Source organism: Rhagoletis zephyria, unplaced genomic scaffold (genome assembly GCF_001687245.7).
Source record: "Rhagoletis zephyria isolate East Lansing unplaced genomic scaffold, Rhagoletis_zephyria_1.1 Rzeph_scaffold_02173, whole genome shotgun sequence".
NCBI classification, from domain to species: domain Eukaryota; kingdom Metazoa; phylum Arthropoda; class Insecta; order Diptera; family Tephritidae; genus Rhagoletis; species Rhagoletis zephyria.
In genome coordinates this window covers 35,145-57,800 of record NW_016159257.1, presented here as the reverse complement: position 1 = coordinate 57,800, position 22,656 = coordinate 35,145, and the positions used below count along the sequence as shown (strand labels likewise).

General features: G+C 34.4%; 1 protein-coding gene and 1 long non-coding RNA gene across 3 annotated transcripts in view; one reads left to right on the top strand and one right to left on the bottom strand.

Annotated features, from left to right (window-relative positions):
* LOC108366162 (TBC1 domain family member 5 homolog A) overlaps window positions 1–22,656 on the bottom strand; it is a 65,974-nt gene that overhangs the window by 22,784 nt on the left and 20,534 nt on the right. The gene's annotated exons all lie outside the window — the stretch shown is intronic.
* LOC108366163 (uncharacterized) overlaps window positions 11,510–22,656 on the top strand; it is a 16,777-nt gene continuing 5,630 nt past the window's right edge. The window contains exons 1-2 of the long non-coding RNA XR_001848054.1: window positions 11,510–11,520; window positions 22,247–22,253. This is a non-coding gene — a long non-coding RNA (uncharacterized LOC108366163). The remainder of the gene's footprint in view (window positions 11,521–22,246; window positions 22,254–22,656) is intronic.

Here is a 22,656-nt window from a genome sequence, read left to right as displayed (position 1 = left end):
CCCCTAAAATATATTCCTGGGTGCGCCCCTGATCGGTTATATCTACTTACTAGCAGACCCGGCGAACTTCGTCACGCCCAACATTTTTATATATTTTATTAAAACTTTTTGGTCCAACATTTTCACCAACAATTCACGTTTACGATTTTCATTGGCACATTCGTCTGCTAAGATTATGGTTTGGTGGTCATTTGCCGCTTTAAATAACCTAATAAATATCCGTGAAGAAGTTCTTGAAATTCTCCAGTTGTGCGGCATTTCATAGCACGGTTATTCGCAAAGCGAAATAAATTATTTTCTCTTCACTCCCTGGTGGCAACAATGACCCGGTTCTATAGTAAATGTCCTAGAAGCTTTACAGTATAGTTGGTGGCACTTTCAAAATGGGTGCGAATCATTGTTCTACAGAAATGCAATATACATATACTTATTTCAGACGAAATACCTTAAAAGTTTGAACGCATAATAATATTGGAAAATCACATCCATTGGGCCAATCGCAACGCAGGAGCGTTCGATATACTCAATGGTGCAACAGGTCGATTTAATCTGACCTTCACGTCCCCTTTTCTCACTTGGCTATTTTTAGTAATAGCTCGACTTCAGCACCACTTGGCAGCACGTTTTTGCAATAGTATTGCTTACATATTTAAAACATTATCCAAATAGGATCATACATAAGATTTTTAGTAATAACTCAACTACAGCGCCAACTGTCGGATTAAATTGTGAAACTAAACCATCCAGAGACCCACTCAAACACACAAAAAGTTTCGTTAAAATCCGTACAACCATTTAGGAGGATTTCACTCACCAACACACCTACAAAAGAATTAAAAAATATATTCAAAGACACACCCCCTTTTCAAATAGCCCAAATTTTCTCCATGAGTATGGGCTTGATTTTAACTACATACATATCTGAATACTTTCAAAGATATGCAGTATAAAAATTCGATTTATATAGGAGGTGCCACGCCCCCCTTTCCAACAGCTGCCCTCTTTTTTCATGAGTATGCGATTGATTTCGCATATCTCCATACCAAGTTCCAGAACTCTACCATGAACACTTCCGAAGATAGGCAGTATGAAAAATTCGGTTTGTATGGAAGATGCCACGCCCCCTTTTCCAATAGTTCCACTTTTTGCACAAGAGTTGATTGCGTATATCTCCGTATCAAGTTCCAGAACTATACCATGAACACTTCCAGAGATATGCAATATGAAAAATTTGGTTTGTATGGAAGATGCCACGCCCCCTATCCCAATAGTTCCAATTTTTCTCCAAGAGTATGCGATTTACTTCGTACATCTCCATACCAAGTTCCAGAACTCTACCATGAACACTTCCAGAGATACGTAGTGTGAAAAATTTGGTTTGTATGGGAGATGCCACACCCCTTTTTACAATAGCTTAAATTTTTCTCCAAGGGTATGCGATTGATTTCGTATATCTCCATACCAAGTTCCAGAACTCTACCATGCACACTTTCAGAGATATGTAGCATGAGAAATTCGGTTTGTATGTGAAGTGCCACGCCCACTTTACATATAGATTTTTGTTTAGCCTAAAACCATCCTTGGGACACGTGCGGCAGGTGGCAGTTTCAAAAAAATCGGTTTAGCCGCTCTCGTGCCTTGCGAAAACTAAAAAACGGCTTTCAAAATATATATTAGCTGAGATATATTATATATTATAATTATATTTTGACAGTATCCGTTGTTTCTGATTGGCGCAAAAAAATCTTGCCAAGTGACGAATACGCCCCTTGATATGGTTGTTGCTCAAAGCTATTTATATTCGAAATTGCATTAAAATCAATTGTAGAATCTATAAGCTTATCCAGATAAAAAGCTACCTAAGTACCGAATTTTAAGCAAATCGAACCATAAATATGATTTCTTCGAATAGATCGGTCCCTGGTCCACTTCTCGGAAAAAATGGATCATAGATGCTAAAAAGCTACCTAAGTACCGACTTTTAAGCAAATCGGACCATAATAAGATTGTTTCGAACAGATTGGTCCCTGGTCCACTTCTCGGAAAAAATGGATCATATATGGGTGTTTCCAGCGGAAGGTCCACCACGACAAAAAAAATAAAAGTTTTATATCTAACGTATTTACGGGCCGATTTGTATGCTTTTTCAAATATATACTGGCTATGTAAGTAGAATCATGTTTGCATAAAATGGTCTTCCTAGGTGGTGCCAAGGTCGAGATATTTCGAAAAACCGTATTTATGGTCCGATTTGGTTCGAATTTGGCGTATGTGGTTGAAACATAATATATCATAGATTCCTAATAAATTGACCCTGAATTGGCGCTGAAGTTAAAATATAAAGTATATTCTACATAAAATACATGTTTTATTTGCGTTGAAAATTCATTTAAAAGCAATATTAACAAAAATATAACGATGGAAATTTATGTCACGTGACGCCACGTCACGTCACGTTTCACACTTGGGGTTGTAAAAGAGAATTGAAACAATTTGCATTAATTCAAAAAACTCTAAAAACAACTAGAATTGCTCCAAATCATATTAAAATAAGTTTCATGAAAATAGCCATCCACAATTCGCAGAGTTTTGCGATTTTGTAAGAAAAGAAAAAATCAACTTCCATTTTTTGTCACGTAATGACACTCTCTTTAAATGCTTATATTTCAGGACCAAGCAGTTCGATTGATTTCATTTTTCGGTTAAATATAGAGCTAATTATGTGCTATACAATGGCCCAATGGTTAAAGAAAACAAATGGTATTCCTTTTTTGTATCACATTGAAATCGTACGACTGTCACGTGCGCCACCATGGGAATGCCCATATGCTAAAAAGCTACGGAATTTTAAGCAAATCGGACCGTAAATACAATTTTTTCAAATAGATCGGTCCCTGGTCCACTTCTCGGAAAAAATGGATCATATATGCTAATATATGGTAAAAAGCTACCTGCGTACTGAATTTTAAGCAAATCGGACCGTAAATACGATTTTTCCGAATAGATCAGTCCCTGGACCACTTCCCGGTCCCTGGTCCACCTACACGAAAAAAGTTATTTTTTTTTTAGCCTAAAACATGGTGGTTACCGAAAGCTATTTATATACAAAATTTCATGAAAATCGGACCAGCCGTTCACGAGATTACCTGTTACAAAAAAAGGGACTTCTCTTTATATAATTAGTATAGATTAGAAAATGAGATGAAAACGGTTGAGTCAGGAACGAAAAACCATTGAAAATTTGAGTACAAAATTGGATGATAATAATATTGCAGCTTTCGTGTCAGACGGGGGTTCTAATATTAAAGGGGCCATAAAAAGTGAATTTGGCGAAGGAAAACACATATAATGTGTCGGACATGTTATTAATAACATTGGCCAGGACTTGTCGAAATAAATATTACCCCACCCGTATCTGAATCTGAAAATAAAATAAATGAAATACCTATGGATGAAGATGATGGTATTGAAAGCTTTGATGACTTAAACGTAGATAACACCAATGAGCAATCAAATTTGCGTGGACTGTTGCCAAAAGTCAAGAAAATTCTAGCATTTTTTCGCCATAGCTAAAGAGCTACTAATGAATTAATATCTTTTCAAAAGGTTTACCTGCAAATTCTCGTCTTAAATTGATTCAAGATGTAAAAACTAGGTGGAATTCGTGCTATGAGATGATTGACCGTTTCATCGTGCTTTCGGATCATGTCAGTAAAGTACTTTTGCAAGTGAAGATAGATAAACCTTATTGAGCTAAACCACCTAACATGATTTCTGGCGAAGAAGTTGATGCGTTGATTGATGTACGAGACGTTTTGAAACCTCTTGTACGACTTACCCGAGAAGTTTGTTCTGAAAATAATGTTACACTGAGTAAATGTATCCTTTTAATTTGCGGGCTTAAAATGGTAAATTACAATTAAGCTTTAAAATTTATTTATTGCCTTAAAATTTAATCTGTATTTTACAGAAAGTTCAAGGTTTGGCTCCAGATACTTCAATTGGACGACAACTGAAAAAAAACTCTCAATGAATCGAATTTAAATATGGAAACATTGAATCTGTAAAGTTATATGCTTGCGTGACACTTCTTGATCCTCGGTACAAAAAGTTTGGATTTCAAAGTATTCGATAATCTGCTCGGGCGATAACTTGTGTTGGTAAGTTAACTCACCAACAACACATCGATTCTGATTTTACGGATATGCATTTAAAGCAACCATATGAGCTCAATTATTATTTTTTCCTTAAATATTAACAAGGGCATGAATCTTGTATGACGATGATCGTCTGACGATATCGTGTTGGCGATTGTCTTTCTTCATGAAAACCAAAAATGTTTGACCAATTGTCCCTCCATAACTTCCAGCTGAAGCATTATCTAAGGAAATTAAAAAAATGTATTCACAAATATTTTGGAGACCGCTAGACCCACTTTTGCTTAGCTATCTTATTGCAATAAAGTATAAGAACAAAGATAAAAATTTGCTATAAATAAAAAAAAAAAATAAAAAACAGTAGCTGAAAAAATAAATTCTTTAATTTTTTTTTTTAATTAAGTTTTAAATATCGAAGTTTCACAAAAAAAATGTATGTAGTGATTTTCAATCTGTTGACGACACTACGATAGTCGACGCGATAGTAAGCAACTAAAATACAAGAATCAGTGATTTGACGAGATCGTTTTTTTAATATCGTTTCATCGACTATCGTGTCAAAGTTATGTGATGCATGCCAAGTTAAATATTTTTGTTTACAATTTAATGTACCCTTTCACTTTACTTTTCCGGCTTAGGTAATCTTGTTAAGATTAAAAGAAGAGGAGCATTGGAAGCAACGACCAATTTAGCAAGTATTAACGAGGAAGAAGATATAGTTGCTGTTCAAGAAGAATCCCACAAAAAGGATGATGATGATGATATATGATTCTTTATTGATGGTGCCGTGAGCTGCAGTTACCCTCAGGCAGATACAGACGAAGCTGGAGGACTACCAATCCAACTGCGTCAGTACTTAACACTCCCAGCTGTATGTAAATCGTAAGCAAAACCCTAATCCATTTATTGTTTGGGATTCAATGAAATATGAATATCCACACTTATGGAATGTTGCCAAAAAGTTTTTACCTATCGCGGCAACGTCCGTACCCGGTCAAAGGTTTTTTTCGCATGCCGGTCTTATCTCCTCAGCGTTTAAATGAACTAATATTTTTGCGATCAGTAGATGAAAAAATGTGGTTTTCTTAATTATTTCATTGTAATATTTAATTTTAAAGTTCAAAGCCAAATCGTGTCCAATTAATTGAAAAAATAAAATTGTTTTGAATAATTACCAATAATTTAATGTTCGTTACTTAATAGAGGCAGGTATTAATTTCTTTGCAAATTTTCAAAAAGCAAATTTTAGTCATAAAGTCGACTTTCAGAGGTGATTAATCGACTCTAAGAATCGAAAACCTGAAAGTCGATTCTGCGCTCATCTTTTCCATCCCTACCACAGCAATGACTTTAATTTGGAAAGCTTGGTGTGTCGGTAGTTTTAAAAGAGGTTCCTCAGTTGATAAAGGAAAAAATTTGCAATCAGTGTTCGCTTTTGTTTCGCCAAAAGAGCGTACTCCACGGGAACTAAAATTTCAAGCTATAGTTTTGTTATTTTCACCATATTCTGTATCGTTCAAATTATTAAGAAGTAAAATATAACATAAAAACATTCCCAGCAACCACAAAAATGCAGTCGCCTGTATAGACACTTTGTAGCACCTGCAGTTGTCAGTTGAAAGTTGCCAGTTGCCATCTGTAATATCGTTTTGGCAACTAGCAACGCAACTGAAGTTCGATTGCTATCGATAATCGACCCATAAATTTACGAAGTTGCCAGTAAGTTCCAAAAAATTAATAACTCAGCAAATAATTCCTCGTAGTTTCAACCGTGTCTAAACATTTTTTCAATGTTATTTTATGACAGCATTGCCCATTAAAGAGAAAATGTTTCTACTTAAAGTTTATTTCGACATTTTGTTTTGTATTAATTTTTATATGGAGAAGATCCTTTCAATATTGGCTGAACGATGTGCAATCGATAACACTCCTTGAGCGATGTTGTATTTGTTTGAAAACAGTGGCTCATTTTAAACATTTTTGGTGATTTTTACTTTTTCATTTCTTTCTTCATAGTACGACAAAAATTTACACAAAATTGTTTTACATTTTTTCTAAAATTTAGAATAATTTCCTCTTTTAGTTGTTCTTTGTTTTTACAAATGAACAATTCTGCTTCTGCTCCACAATATACGTCTTGTGTATCAATTTTATGCGATTCTAAACTTATATAACTTAACGAATCAAGTGCTGCCAAATTTCGGCTACAGATGAAATTGCAATAAAAAGTTCTGAGTAGTAGAAAGCACTTGAAATTGTATAAAAAAAGTACAATTGTATCGAAATTATCAACACTGGACGGAAGTCATGTATTAGATGCGCGCACAGTCCCATTGTTATTTAACGCGCTGTATGCGAATCCGAGGGCTGTTAACTTCCGCCACGTCGAGTTCGGGGTCATTTGAAGGTCAAATAGCGAAAAATTCATTAGATAAAACTGAAAATTCTTATATATGAGCCATTCTTTTTAAAGTCGGACGGATTTCGTAAAAAAAATATGTCATGTCTCCGATTCACTACAAATTTTGTTTGTCGGTTCTATACATTAAATAAGCTAACATGTGTTAGAGGAATTTTTTTTTTATTTTTTTTCTTCGGAGATATGATCTGTCAATGTTTGCATTTTTTCGTGATTCTGACTAATCATCCACTACTTCAAATCGTTATATTTCGGGTTCTGCGCATCGTGTAGACTTCATCTTAACGACGTTTTAAAGCTAAAGAAAGCTTAACACTTCTATATATAAGATGGTAAAGATTGTCCTAAAGCTAACTTAGCAGTTACCAGTTGAATTTTTTGAAGTGGATTTGCATAGTGAAGACCAGTAAATTAGGTATTTAAAATTATACCATTGTAAACCTTGCTTAATTATCTATAAAAAACGTGGCTCACGAAAATAGGAGTTTTTCAAGAACTATTTTTAAAATATTTTTCTTTTTGACGAGATGGTTAATTTTATGAGAATAAACAATTTTTTGTAATTTGTTTTCGAAAACTTATGTTGAGGTATATTTAGCAAGGTGTTAAACATCGGGTTTTTGCAAAAAGTAAAATTTTATTGCGGATTCCGATAGAATACCTATCCAGATATAATATTTGTATGGCAAGATTTTCCTTTAAGGCAACAAACTCCTAGAAATTGCGGATTTCGAAAGAATATCGCTTCGTTAACAATATTTTTTCCACAACTTTTTCAATCCACAAATCGAAATCTACAATAAAGTCTAAATTTTTGAACTTTGGTTTTGATATGGCCACGCCCATTTCTTGAATATGCTTTGATTGAAAAAGTTGTGGAACAAATGTTGTTAACGAAGCGATATTCTGCCGAAATCCGCAATTTGCGTTTAGTTAACTGTAGTCCTGGAGTTGCCACGCCAATTTCTAGGGGTTTGTCGCCTTACAGAAAAATTCTGCTATACCAAGATTATACCTGGATAGGTATTCTATCGGAATCTGCAATAAACTTTAAATTCTTGCAAACACCCGATGTTTAACACCTTGCTAAATATATCTTATCATAAGTTTTCGAAAAGAAATTACAAAAAATTGTTTACTCTCACAAGAAAAGGCATCTCGTCATAAAAAAAATTTTAAAAATAGTTCTTGAAAAACGACCAATTTTTTTAAACATTCTTATAATAGAGATTAAACAAGGAATACGATGGTATAATTTTAAATCCCTAATTTACTAGTTTTCACTATGGAAATCATCTTCAAAAATTTCAACTGTTAATAGCTAAGTTAGCTTTGGGAAAAACTTGACCACCTTATATAGAGAAATCTTAAGCCCGTTTCTTTAGCTTTAAAACAACGTTAAGATGAAGTCTCTATGATGCGCAAAACCCGAGATATAACGATTTTAAGTTGAACATGATTAGTCAGTCACGAAAAAATGCAAATTTTGATAGATCCAAACAAAAAAAGGAAAAAAAATCCTCGAACACGTGTAAGCTTATTTCATGTATAGAACCCATGAAAAAAATTTGAAGCCAATCGAAAGTGTGACACCAAATTTGGTGTCGGATTTACATTCAGCGCGTCGAATAACATAGGTATATAGAGTTTTCGTTCAATATGCCGAAACTTTTGTGTTTCTTGTAAGCCTGTGTAATTATTGAATGAATAAAATAAACTAGGTAATTAGTGGTGAAATGCATTTCGTGAATTCTGCCATTGTGTGCAATTTTTCTTTACTACGTAATGAATCTGGCGTTTGGTGTTTGCATGTATATACATATCGTCGTTTAAAGTACAAAATAGCGTATCGTCATTCTGCAAAACCGTGTAACTGACATTGGCTGCCAAAAATTGGATTTGCTCACACAAGCTCAAATTGGATTGGCTCAATCCTTATCCATTCGTCCTGAAATATATTAGCCAGAAATGCGATTGCTTTATGAAAATGATAACCATTTTGAAATATGAGTGTTTTTACGCTCTAGAAAATAATTTCTACAACTTCACATACGCGGTTTTGCATTTTGCCGATACGCGGTTTTGCATTTTGTTGATACGCGGTTTTGCACTTTAAACGACGATATGTAAATGCTGTGAATGGCGCTGTGTTCAATATCCGCCTTTCTATTACAGCGCCTTGTGTATGTATACGGCAATCATCATAGAAAAATATAGGTCGGCGGAATACATCTTATGTTTTTTTAAATTGAACCATCTTGATGATATTGCCCGACTGCTGAAATGGTAGAAATAACCTTATTTCCCATTCCCGCCCACTGGTGAAGGGGGCGTGGCTGGTCACCAACACACACTATTTCTAATGTTCCTGTATTTTTATGTAAAAGTTGATTTTGCACCAAATTTGTTTTATTTTGATGGATCGTTACTAGTCCATGCCACATTAGAATTCAGAATTCGGGTAGCTGGTGGGCGTGGAAGTCGACCGATTTTTACCATATCTCAGATTTAAGTCTTCCTTGGTTAATTAAAGTTACAAACCGAATTTCTTTAAAATCCGATAAAATTTACTATATCCGCCCCCGTGTGTAGTGGGCGTGGCAATTTGCCAATTTACACCAGTTTTCGTACTTTTTCTTTCCTTAGTGAAAGTTTTCAAACAGCGAATTTCAGCAGCTACGTTTGATACCTTTTCCTGCTACTTTTATAGGGAACTGCCAATGCTAAGCGTTCAGTCTATGGAAGATTAATGACACCGCACGGCGCCGCAAGGTATTTATACTCCCCAAAAAACATTAAAAATGCATAATGTCACAGAAATGTCCTTAACTCTGTAATGAAACAGTGCAGGAAATCGCAGTAGCAAACAAAATACGGCGTATAGTGACGATTGCTAAATAGAATTTGTAAAATATATAGATATTTAAAGAGTTATACATTTTTTTTACAACGATATGTCTACATTTTTTTCTTGCAAAAAAGCGGGACATTTTGCGTCTCGGTATGTTTCGTACCGGGACCGGGACATAGCTCTTAAATCCGGGACAGTCCCGCCGAAAATGGGACGGTTGGCAACCGTGATGTTACCTCATAACTTTGGCCCACGGGATCACGTCAACAGATTTCAATATTTTTTTATCGGAAAGGGTTGTCCCATATTAATTTGGTTTAGATGTTATGTTTAGAAATTATCGGTACTCCAAAATTTTTATATGAAAATTGAAGTCGGTTTGGCTGTTTGCTTAAAAATTACTTGTCATATATGTACATAATTATGAGTTTCAATGGAATCTATGCATGTTCATATGCCATATTTCGGTTATTTTAATTTCGGTTTCGAGCCGAAAGTATGGTTGAATTTATATATTGTACAGATGTTTGTAAACTATTTCTCAAAGGAATTCCGCGCGAAGATACTGTGGACAGAGGGTTGCTTGTTTGAAGCGAAGTGAATTGATCAATTTTGTTTGTTTTTTACTGTTCCATGTATGCATACGGTGACCATATTAACCAACGTAAAATAGAGGACATTTTTTCAAAATGATTTGGGAATACGTACATACAACTTGTATGATAAAAGTACCTTCCCCATATCGTAATTTAAATCAAATATTTACCTAATTAACTGGTACCGATTCCGGAAAATGAAGCCAACTCCTTTTCAAGGATTTCGCCATCCTTTGCTGCCAAAATGCGTTTACCATAATTCATACCGCACGCCGAAGCCAGCACACAACGGTTCAAAATTGGAATTTAATGTTCATAATTCACCGTAGTCTTCATTTTTCAACCAATTTTTACTAAAAACCAAAAAAAAAAAATAGTTTTGTTGAAATTTTTTTTATAACATTTCAAACATTTTTTTGTAATTTTTTCGCTTTGGGGAACCATACAATTGTTTTCAACTAGTCTTTGTTATGTAACATTTATTAACTGGAGCAGGAGAACACATTTTCTTCAAAAATGCCACTTTTTCTGCTTTTTGCTCTAAAAAATTTAATATAATCAAACAAAAATTCACAAATCAGGTTCAACTGGTCTCTTGCAAATATTATAAGCTTTCATAAAAAAAATGATCAAATTAAGTGAAAATATTAAGGCTAAATGCCAGTTTTGAAACACTGTGCAGCAGGGGGTTTACTGTTCTCTTTCAGTGGAACTAGAAACTCAGCGTGCAACACGATCCTGGGCATTCCCTGTGCTTTATAGATTGTGCAAAGATTACCTATTAAATAAAAACCCTTAAGTGAGGTGCGAATCGAACAGGCGAAGGTTTTCATTATATTTTATAAGGGACATTTTTATTTTTCATATTCTGTGTTTAAAAATTTACCTCTGAAAAATGCTGAGCTGATTTAAAGGACAGTTTACGAAATAAAGGACAAAAAACGTCCTGTATTTTGAAAAAAATTATAAAGGACGGAGAGTTAAAATAAAGGACTGTTCTTTAAAACATAGGACGGATGGTCACCGTATGTATGCACTATTTCGATTTTAGCTCGTGTGCATTAATTTGGTGTTCGACCGAATCTGTGCAAATATGCATTATTTCGGGTTATTCCATATGCACAGTTTCCTTATGCTCAATTTCAAGGTGGCATAAAAAAGTGTACCTCTTCATGAGATAATTCATTTTTTTCTAGATATTAATGCTTTGGAGTCGATGAATACACTCCCTGTCATAATTATAAGTGCATCAAATATTGATAAATTTTAGCGATTTATTTTTAGTTATATTTTTTATATAAATACAGTTTAATATTTAACAAAACTCGTATAAATCCAAGTTTCAAATATTTTGCAATATTAAAAAAAAAATTAAACAAACCTACTTAAAAGTTTCAAGCTTTTCAATTAGAAAGATTTAGAATTAGAAGGATTATAAGTATGCAGTTATGTAGCCCATTAATTTTAGTATAATGAAGTACTACACCATTTCCAACAGTATTTCAGAAAACCACAAATGTATTTCAGGAAAGGCCAAGTGTATTTCAGAAAACCTCAAATGTATTTCGGAAAAACACAAATGTATTTCAGAAAAACACAAATGTATTTCAGAAAAACGCAATTGTATTTCAGAAAAGGCCAAATGTATTTCATAAAAACGCAAATGTATTTCAGTAAAGGTCAAATGTATTTCAGAAAATTTCAAAAGTATTTCAGAAAAACTCAAATGTATTTCAGAAAAACACAAGTGTATTTCAGAAAAGGTCAAATGTATTTCAGAAAAATCCAAATGCATTTCAGAAAAGACCAACTGAAATTCAGGAAAACACAAATGTATTTCCGAAAAGCTCAAATGTAATTCAGAAAAACACAAATGTATTTCAGAAAAATATTTTTAAAATATTTTCAAACTAGGTAAACTTTTGCAATGGCAAACCTCCGAGTGTACATATATCTGCCTTGAAAAAGTTTGTCATAAAATGCATTCGCCGTTCGGAGGCGGGGTAAAACTATACGTCCCTCCCCTTTGTGTGACAACATCAAGGCGCACGCCACCAACTGGAGGAGAAGCTCGGCCAAATACTAAGCAAACTGTAAGCGCCATAATATTATATTATTATAAATCCATTTATAAATTAAACCTCTGCCCTTCCATCTATTCTTGCTACGAACAATTGAATAAACTAGTGATAAACTCGCATAATGCAACACTTGTAACGGCGAGATTTTATTTACACATATGTATAAGTATTTATGTAGATGTACATGTCGCGCAATGCCAAAGCATCTGTAAAAATAAAATTATAGTTTAAAAAACTAAAACCTCGCTATTGTGATTTCCATTCGTACTGTCATCAGGTATGAAACTTGAGAATAGAAATCACTGCATTTTTTAGGCGCATCAATATTACATAGTTACATCCCGAGCTAATAAAAGGGAGATAATAATAATAACAAAAATAGATGAGTGCTGAAAACCTCGAGCACAATCAGCAGTAGATATGGTTTCTTTCGATTTTACATAATTCTTTACCTTAGCCCAAACATTTTCTATGGGGTTCAGCTTGGGCGAGTATGGCCCCAGACGTAAAAGGGTGGGTGACCCATTACTACCCACCACTTGATCAAGTCCAGCATGGCATGGTGCATTGTCGCAGAGTAACACTAACTCGCTTAGTATGTTGCCCATGCTGGTCCATTTTTCAAAAAGTCCGCGGACCTACTCAGCGGCGCTCTCTTTTTTAAATGACCCGCGCCGCGTTTCCATGCTCAGTACACCGGATGTACTGATGGCTCCAATTAGGAGTACGCTGGGTGCCCTTGATGGTGGCAGCGTTAAAACCGCTCGTATGCCAGACCGAATACGACCTTTTGTGCAACGGCAAAACAAATTAAAATTGGTTTCGTCCAAATATACAATTTGTTTGCCGTGCTGTATATATCCGCTTAACGCTGTCACGAATTCTGCGCGTTTGTTTTTATTTACGGCGGAATTCATGTTGGTAGGCATATTATGAACGTTTTTAATCTAAATAATTAGCCGCGGAAGACTTGCAAATGTCTTTTTGCAACTCCGCTTGCACTTTTATGGCTATATTCTTCAGGGTTATGGTAGGATCCTCTTCCACCCAACGTATTAACGTGTCGACCTCGTCTTCAGACAACCTTTTTTCATTCCCTCCTCCTCTTCGTTTGCTTTCCACTCTGCCTGATCGCACCCAAGTGTACCGAATACCTTTTGCGTTCTACAATCTCGTTTTCTTTACCGGAGAAGATTAACATATACCTTGTTCATACCTACCCAAGAACCGCATTAACAAAAAACTGATTTGCCTCAACACATATTTCTTTCAAGCATTTATACCTTTGTCGTTATGGCGCACTCGCTGAAACCGTATTCAAAAGTAAACGAATTTTATTATTCTTATTCGATATTTCTTAAATTATTTATTTGCGCGGTGTAGCGAAATGGAAGCGAACAAGAATTCAAATTTGTTATAATAATAATTCAAATTTAAAACGGGCTGTATAAAGAAAACCAGCCTTTTTTCACTTCGCGTCAAATGAGTGATGTGTTTATACCAGTTTTTTAACCGATGTGAGAAATAAAAAAGCGATTTGAAAACAAATTCGAGTCAATACACTTTCGAATTTTTGATTGTATTGAAAGTTGGTTTATGCTTCCGTTTCGAATCACAACGAACTGGGTCAAAGCGCTTTATGTGTTGGTATAAACAAGGTAATATACACATTGTTGTAAAAATGTTTACATAGGGCGTGTGTGAATCGGTAACAAAGTTTTATGGGGAAAGCTGTTGAATAATATTTTTACTATGGTGAGACAGTTTTGCCAATCTGCTGTATGAAATGAAATATTTTTTGACAGCAGTAAATTTTTGATAACCGCAGATTTATTTGGAATAAAATATTACAAATTGAAGTGAAATGAATATTTTAAGAAAACATCTACCATCGTTGATTGCAATTCATCTATTTAAGCTTTTATTTAACGAAAAATTACACACATCAACAATCTTTGCGATTGTCAAAATTTTCAATGCATTTGTCAAAAATTTCACTAGCCTCATGAGCTACATAAATTTTATTCACCTCATAGTTGTCAACAATTTACTCGACGCGAACTTTGTTACCGATTCACACACGCTCATATTGAAACATATTTACGACATGATACAAAAAGAAGGTAGTTTCATTTCAAAATTTATGACAAAAAATAAGTTTTTTGAAATTTCATAAATTGTAAAAATTATGAGCTACCTTGCCACATTGATAGAAATGAAACAATATCAGAGGATTAAATGCAGTGCGTTTTAACTTCTTCAATAAGATTTTCATTTTTATTTTTACCGAACTGCCTTTTACTTACTCAGTTTTCTATAAACACACATTTAATAAAAAGAAAATACAGTACTTTTCATCTTGTGTGGATAAAACTTGTTAAAGATATATAGTTTCGGGCTTATGTGTATATACATACATATATATGTATATTTTTTAGTAGCGCCTCATCTTTACCCGAATATTCCGAGAATTCAGAAGTGGTACTGATCCTACAGTACTGTATTCTTAATAAAGAAAAATACTTTAGGTACGCTGCTTACAATTAAATTAAAAGATAAAGGTTCTTTAAAATGATCAGATGTTTTATTAAATATTAGATACTTAATAGCACATTAAGTTGTATTTTTTTTCAATTTCTTCTTTTCGTATATGATTTTTTTTCTTTAATTTTACGATTTAAAAATCTAATTCTGAAAAATGTTCTCCCCAAAAAAAATCGTTTAATAACCTTTCGATCCAAATTAAAATTCAAATTACTCATAATATTTTGCAAAAAATTTGGCTCAGTGTTTAAGGTCCCTCCGTTGAATTTTATAAAAACTCTATTTAAAGCTTCAAAAATATTTAAAATACTTGAATTTGGTTTATAAAGTCCCCCCTCTGATAAACAGTTTACATATAGATCTTGGTTTTCATGTGTTCTATGGCCAAATTCCGACAACCCATCTTAAATATTATGTACCCTGCAAAATTTTCAAGCCCATCAAATTCCACATCTCCGAGTGGCCTTATGTTCGACCTCATGCTCCTCTGAAAGCTTTTTAAAACGTTAAAAAAAACAACATTTAAAAGCTGCAGGGTAAACATTTTACCTCGACCTCCTCTTCCACGGATAACGGTATCTTATTTAGAGGTTTCAAAATATTTTGCGTCAGCAATTTCTCATCAAACTGGATTAGATCGTCGCTTGAGGCGTCAACATTTGCTTGCTCACATAAAATATTTTCGTTTCGTCCTAGAACAGACAAGCATATACGTAGTTTGGAATTAATAATTGATACTAACAACAACTTTTGAAAGAGTTCAGGAAAAAGTTACCTAGTAGGTATGATCTTAATCTATATTTAAATTCTAGTGGTGAAGGGTGATCATGTAGCCCTCCTTTTGCCCGTATCGCGCTCATGTAATAATTTTATTGAAGGTAGTTATGCAAAAGTGGTAGTGCGTTTTTTACTTGCAGGATTGCCCTTTGAAAAGGTACAAGTTTTCCACTTACACGGGGAGTGAACAAATTTTGCACTATATGGCTCATTTCCTCTAGCAAAAGTGATAGGCCATATGCTTTGCTCAGACCACGCGTATCTTTCCCTGTACTTGTTAAATTAAAAAAGTCGAACCAATCATTTATAATTTGGAATAAATCCGCGCATTTCACGAAGCTTTCGCAACGCTTGCCTAAACCAAGTTGGGCGCACCGCTTTAGAGCCGCAGCAGTAGTATGCGAAAAAAATTTAGTGGCGTACTTTACTTTTTGTCGCGCTGTTAAATAAAAAACATACGGAAATAAACTTTCAGCATATAACACTACCATGGTTTTTATGATGTTATCTATTTTCGTCTTCTGTTATGTAGTTTTTTTACTGTGAAAGTTGAAAATTTGGCAACAATTTTCATAATTAATCTTATTTACTTGCGGCCTTCTAACTGGAAGTAATCCAGGAAAACGTGGGCCATTATTGAGTTTACAAGACTCCAATAAAGTACAATCAACTATCAAAACATTTTCCCACAAAAAATTCAAAATCCGAGCACAGTGTAATCAATCAAGAAACAAAATATATAATATTGTAACCAAACCCATTATGTTTTATACCAGCGCCTTTCACATTTAACATTTCCATTGTTAGCTTCTTTATAATAGATAAATCGGCGTCGCATAGAGAAATAAGTTCGGCGATGGTTTCTTTTGTCAGGTAAGTCGTATTAAAAAGGAAGCCATCATCAGCAAAGTGATTTTGAAGTAATTTAGTTAAATGCGGCACATCAGCGAAAACGAAAATTAGCTTGGTCTCATCAGAAGGATGATTGAAAAAAGGTTTCTGCGTAGTAACTTGCATCAACCTCCATACTTTTTGGTTATCAGGACCCAAATCACAGACGGCTGCTACTACGGTATGCCCAATCGCATACAACTCGCTTATTATTCGCAGAAGTATGGTTTCGGTTATTTTACAGTCGAAATTATAAAATACGGGTTGTTTCCATTTGCCGCACAGGGAACGCACCATACCGACTTGCACCATTCGCTTTGGGGTTAAAATTATGTAATTTTTTCTGTCGAAGGACCACTCCTCCCGGACCTGCATCTCATCGAAAGACAATACACGTAATTTTTCTTCGGCAGGCAAATCGCACGCTTTCATGTGCTGCAATGTTTGCATTTGTAAACCGGGTTCAACGCAAAGCTTCGATGCCCATCTATGTAAAGTGGAAGGAGATGGCAATGGGTACTCTCTCTTCCGTAACAATTTATAGCAGCGAGGTCCTGCCGAGTAAATATACATTGCTGAAGAAATATTCTCCAAACTGTAACGGGGTAATTTTGATTTTGTTTCCGAATTGTAGTCTTCATCTAAGGCCAACCATACCAACTTCTGCCTCCAACTTCGCGAACTTATTTTGCAACGCACACATTTCTTATTCAAGCTTGATATATTTGATTCTGTACACATCAAGGGAATCGCTGTAAATATGGCGTCATGTACTTATTTATACATACATGCATGTTTAGGTAAAAATAACCACTGAGGATATGATACGAGTATAAAAACAGCGGGTTTTCAATGTCTGTTTAACACAAATCGGAGGAAGAAGTTCCGGTTAAATACAACGATCTTTGTCGATCACATGGTATATGCATGATTTGGAGAACGTCGACAATGATTTTTAACTTGGAGGTAATGATAACCAGACATTAAACAACTGGCCCCTTGGGCCATTCTCAGCATCTCTGGTTAACACTAATCCCCATTTAAACATCGTTATCGACGTTGCCGACTAAATTTATGGAGTAAGTAACTTCGGTAACGATGATTAACTGAAGATTAGTCTTAACAGGAGATGGTGAAAACGTACTTTAGCGTTAAAACTAGGAATGTCAATCCCGGTATCCCAATCCAATAATCGGTTCGGGATTGGTAATTTGCACTAGTGGCACAATAGGTGAGTGANAACGACAACAAAGAAAAATACATAAACTACTCAGCATTATTATTTTTGGCCCATAATACGTTTTTCTAGTGTATAATCATGTCTTTATAGCTTATAATTCAATGTATTTTGTTCATTACCAATAAATTATATTTTGTCGTATTTTTACTCTTCTTTCTCTACATTTTTAGTACACTTCTAAGCAAGTTAGGATTTTCTGCTTTTCACCACGCGAAAAAGCATCTCATCTTCCATCCGAATCAACCAAAAAGTGAAAATTGAATTTTTGACACCTAAGCCCTCTTTCCGTAGACCAGGTCACATATATGCTAGCGGCCAAACCCGATCTTAGGACAAACTAGTTTTTCCTAGGCTAAACTAGTTCTACCTAGATCTAATATGCGGAAACAAGTTGGACGCAACCATATTGTGGACTACTTACCTGAAATTGGACTGATGCGGGTTATTTTTTGGAAGTGCGGCCGAAGGCCGCTTACGCGGAAAGGTGCAAAAATACAGTGACCCTGATCTAGTTTAGCCTAGACAAAACTAGTTTGTCCTAAGATCGGGTTTGGCCGGTAATATATACATAATACACTTTTTGAGGGATAGGATCAACTCTATTTTACATAAGACAGGACTCAGCTCAAGTAAAGCGTATTTACATATATTATTAGTTTGGTTGGTAGATATTTCTAAACTTACTCCGTTTGCGTACTGATGGGTATATACCCCTTTCTCACCACCTTGTATGCCACTCCGTAACTCTTTGTTCCAGAATGGTTCTCTTGTCTAAAAGAATGCATAAATGAACACATTAAGAACTTCTCAGCAGTTTAAGTAACCACATTTCAAGGTACGCACCCTTCCAAAAAGTCCTGGTACTCATCTAGATATTCTTCACTTTCACAATTTTGGCTATGTGGCATACTGCAATGAAAATATGAAAGTATGTATGTGTGTATATATATTTAATTAAATATATAGTCATCTGAAAACCGTTTCTTACCTTGTATCTTGCGGCACTGCGCTTCTTCTTTTTGCAGATGCTTATTTCAGCGGATGCAAAATGAGTGGAGCACACAAGCGGAAATTTAGGAAGATCCTCTTCCCTGGCTTTACAAACTCCAAGCCACTTCTTCCTTACATACTCAATCTTCGGAAAAGCAAAAAAAATTTATTTCCGTACCTTTGCACAGGTATACCGTATTCTTGCAGTTTGGAAGCGCGCAACTAATTTTTTCTTTTTTTACTTTCAAGATTTATTTTTTTATATTTTCATGCAACTTCACTAACATCAAAAATTTGGCTGGTTTAAACAAATTTTTGCTGCTAGTGAATATGGTAGCATGATTTTAGTAAAATCTCATAAACTTTTTAAAAGTCAAGTGGTGAGCAACAACAACGAATGCCAATAAATGAAACTACCTTCTATTTTTGTATCATGATTTACGATAAGATAAAATTGTGATTAATTAAAGACCATTTATATATACATATGTGTATTTGTACCATTCACATCTCCTCGGCATATAGGACACTTATTGGACTCAATAATAGGACCGCTACGCTTTTGGTGCAATAAGTGACCACATGGCAGTAGACGAACCACCATTTGCCTGCGCATATCGGCCCTGCACATTGCGCAATTGTCCTTTAGCTCCATTTTTTAGTTATATTAGTTATATATACTAATACTTAATTAGGCACAATTTTTGTACATATGTACGTATTTAGCTCTTTGCTGACTCGGAATACTTATGTATGTACATTAGACTGCATCACCAAAAAAAGTTGCGGTTTTTCCACCGGGATTACAAAATTTATTATATTTTAAGACGTCCACCAAAATATTTCGGAAAAATGTTAAGATTTAAGCGAGCTGGACCGATTTTAAAATACCTCCAAAATTGAAGTTTTTTATGAATAAAAATAGTTTCTTAAAGAACTTTTTGAAAAAAGTCCCCGCAGATCACAAATTAGATTAAGCTTAAAAAATCCGCATAAAAATATTTAAAAATCTTTTCAACGGAATCGTAAGAATGAGATTTTTGATGCTGTTTTTTTTTTACTTTTTTCAAAGATTGGTTTACGAAAAACTTGAATAATTGGGCCAAAAATGTTCTGATTTAGACTTATGGGATCTCAGTAGAAAGGTATTTTCACACTGTTTTTATTTCTGGCCAAAAAACCGTCATTCATGTCCCATCTTGTTTTTTCAAATACCAACACATCTTAATTCAACTTTGAATGACATTCGTTCATCCTACATTTCTCTTCCATCCTTTGAATGAGTTCATTAGAAAATACCTTTCCAATGACACCTCTTAAGTCTAAATCGGAGGAGTTGAGGTTCAGTTACTCAAGTTTTTCTTATACCAATGTTTGAAAAATGTTAAAAACAGCGTCATCATTACGATTCCGTTTAAATTTTTTTTAATTTTTTTTAAATATTTTTATGCAAATATTTTAAGCTTAAACCGTTTTGCCATTTGAGGGGATTTTTTCAAAAAAAAAATCTTTAAGAAACTATTTTTATTCATAAAAAAAGCTATTTTTGGAGGTATTTTCAAATCGGTCCAGCTCACTTAAATCTTAATATTTTTCCGAAATATTTTGGTGGGCGTCTTAAAATATAGTAGGTTTTATAATTCCAATGGAAAAATAGTACCGATTTTTTTTTGTATGGGGAGTGATGCAGTCTAATGTATGTACATACATATGTATGTATTTTTTAGATGTTTAACGCCATGCCCATTTGTAGGTCATGTGGAGTATACAGTTTTTAAGGTTACAATTAAGTTTTTTTTTTTTGTTTTTCTGAAATACAGTTGAGCTTTTCTGAAGTACATTTGCGTTTGTCTGAAGTACATTTGTGCTTTTATGAATTTCATTTGGTCTTTTCAGAAATACATTTGAAATTTTCTGAAATACATTTAAGTTTTTCTGAAATACATTTGACCTTTTCTGAAATACATTTGCGTTTTTCTGAAATACATTTGAGGTTTTCTGAAATAAATTTGGCCTTTTCTGAAATACAATTGCGTTTTTCTGAAATACATTTATGTTTTTCTGAAATACATTTGCGCTTTTCTGAAATACATTTGAGGTTTTCTGAAATACATTTGCGTTCTCCTGAAATACATTTGACCTTTTCTGAAATACATTGGAGCTTTTCTGAAATACATTTGAGATTTTCTGAAATACATTTGAGGTTTTCTGAAATACGTTTGGCCTTTTCAGAAATATGTGTTTTTCTGAAATACTGTTGGAAAAGGTGTAGTTTGAAGTATTTCGGATTTACCGTTGAAATTTTTTTATTGAAGGCGTTGCTCAAATTTTTTTTTGGCAACGAGAATGGATCAAGGCTATGGACTAGTCAATTTTATATTGACGATTCCAGCTTCAGCAACTTCTTCCGAAAAGATGGTTGAGTGTTTACGAAAATTGAAGAATCACCTCCTTCATGTTTATAAAGAAAGAACTGGATCCTTAGATTTGCGAAAAATAATGGAAGAATTTGTTTACCGAAGGGGCCGAAAAGCGACCGTATGTGAAGTGAAATTGGCTCGGATTTCAATGTGTTAAAACCAGGAAATCATCAAAACTCTCTACTCATATAATAAAAAATTTCTGTTTAATGTTTTTTTTTTTCATAAAAAACTGTAAGACAGTAATATTTGTAAATATTTAGCCAATTAAAAAGACAAGAAATAAAAAAAATTAAGAAGAGCCTAAAGGCAATTTTGTAATCTGCACAGATTTTGCCGTGGGTAAACAGATAGTAAATGTATCAATCTGGAAAAAAAAGCTGTCAGGTCAATTTTGTTTGGGAAATACCCACACATGTATGAATTCATAAAATTAATTACAAGATTCTTAAATGAAACAAAAGTATTAGCACCTAAATGTGCAAGCATTCAATTACACATATACATTGAAAATTATACATATAAAGCAGTGCTGGGTATACTTACAGGTCTATTCTGCACGTTACCGAAGATTTTGTAACCGGAAAATTGTATTACCAAAAAATGTTACCAGTTCTTGTCACCGCGATTCTAGGTACGTTGGTAATGCAGTTAAAATATTCAGAAATTCAGCTATGAGGAATTGTGAAAATCCTGGCATTGCATATTTCACGGGGCAATAATTTGTTACCAGCTTATGAGATGGTAACAAAATTTACCGGTTACAAGAGTACACAGAATGCGAAAAGGGTTTAACAATTGACAGGAACTTTATTTACCGGTTACAAACTTTTTATTACCAGCGCAGAATAGACCTGTTAATAGAGGTGGCAGATATTTGCGTACCTGTGACTTTGTCACGGTTACTCAAAAGTCACGGGTAACTGTTGTGACAACTTCCAAAAAGTCATCGTGACATACTGTGGCAAAGGAACAGTGGCAATGTCGCACTGATGTTTTTATAGTAGGAAGGCGCGCCTTCTCCAATAGCAGATAGGATGAATTGTATGAAAATGCATAAAGCATGCCACATAGATCGTTGCAGCTGGAAGTTGGCCATCTTTTTGCTCGCATTGACAATCAGGCGGTTTAGCATTTATTTTGTTTCGTCCAAATTCGAGTTTTCATGCAGAAACATTAAATTTAATTACATTGCTTATATTTTTAAAGCTAAATATATAAAGTCCACAGCAATTTTGACGAGTAAAAAAGCGGTAGAAAATTGTTTTATCTGGCATCAGCTAAACAGTCACAGTCACTACTACGAACTGTGACTGTGATAAAGTAGCAGTGACAATTACATACGGAGAAACTGCGGACCTGTTATTTGAGACTAAAATCTGATTAATGTTGTTTGATATTAGAATTTCACATCATTAAAAACGAGTGTGAATGACCAAAACAAACGGCGAAAATAGTCAGTAATGCCAAATAAATAAATTAGTCCCTAGTTCACTCGGTAAAAGATTCCCGTTCACAACTTTTTTATACCCGAGCGCACTTGTGCACAAGGGTATTATAACTTTGTTCACATAACGGTTGTTTGTAACAGGCAAAACGAATCGAGATAGATATAGACAAATGTATACATAAATGATCAGAATGAAAAGAGAAATCGATTAAGCGGTGACTGTCTGTCCGTCCGTCCGTC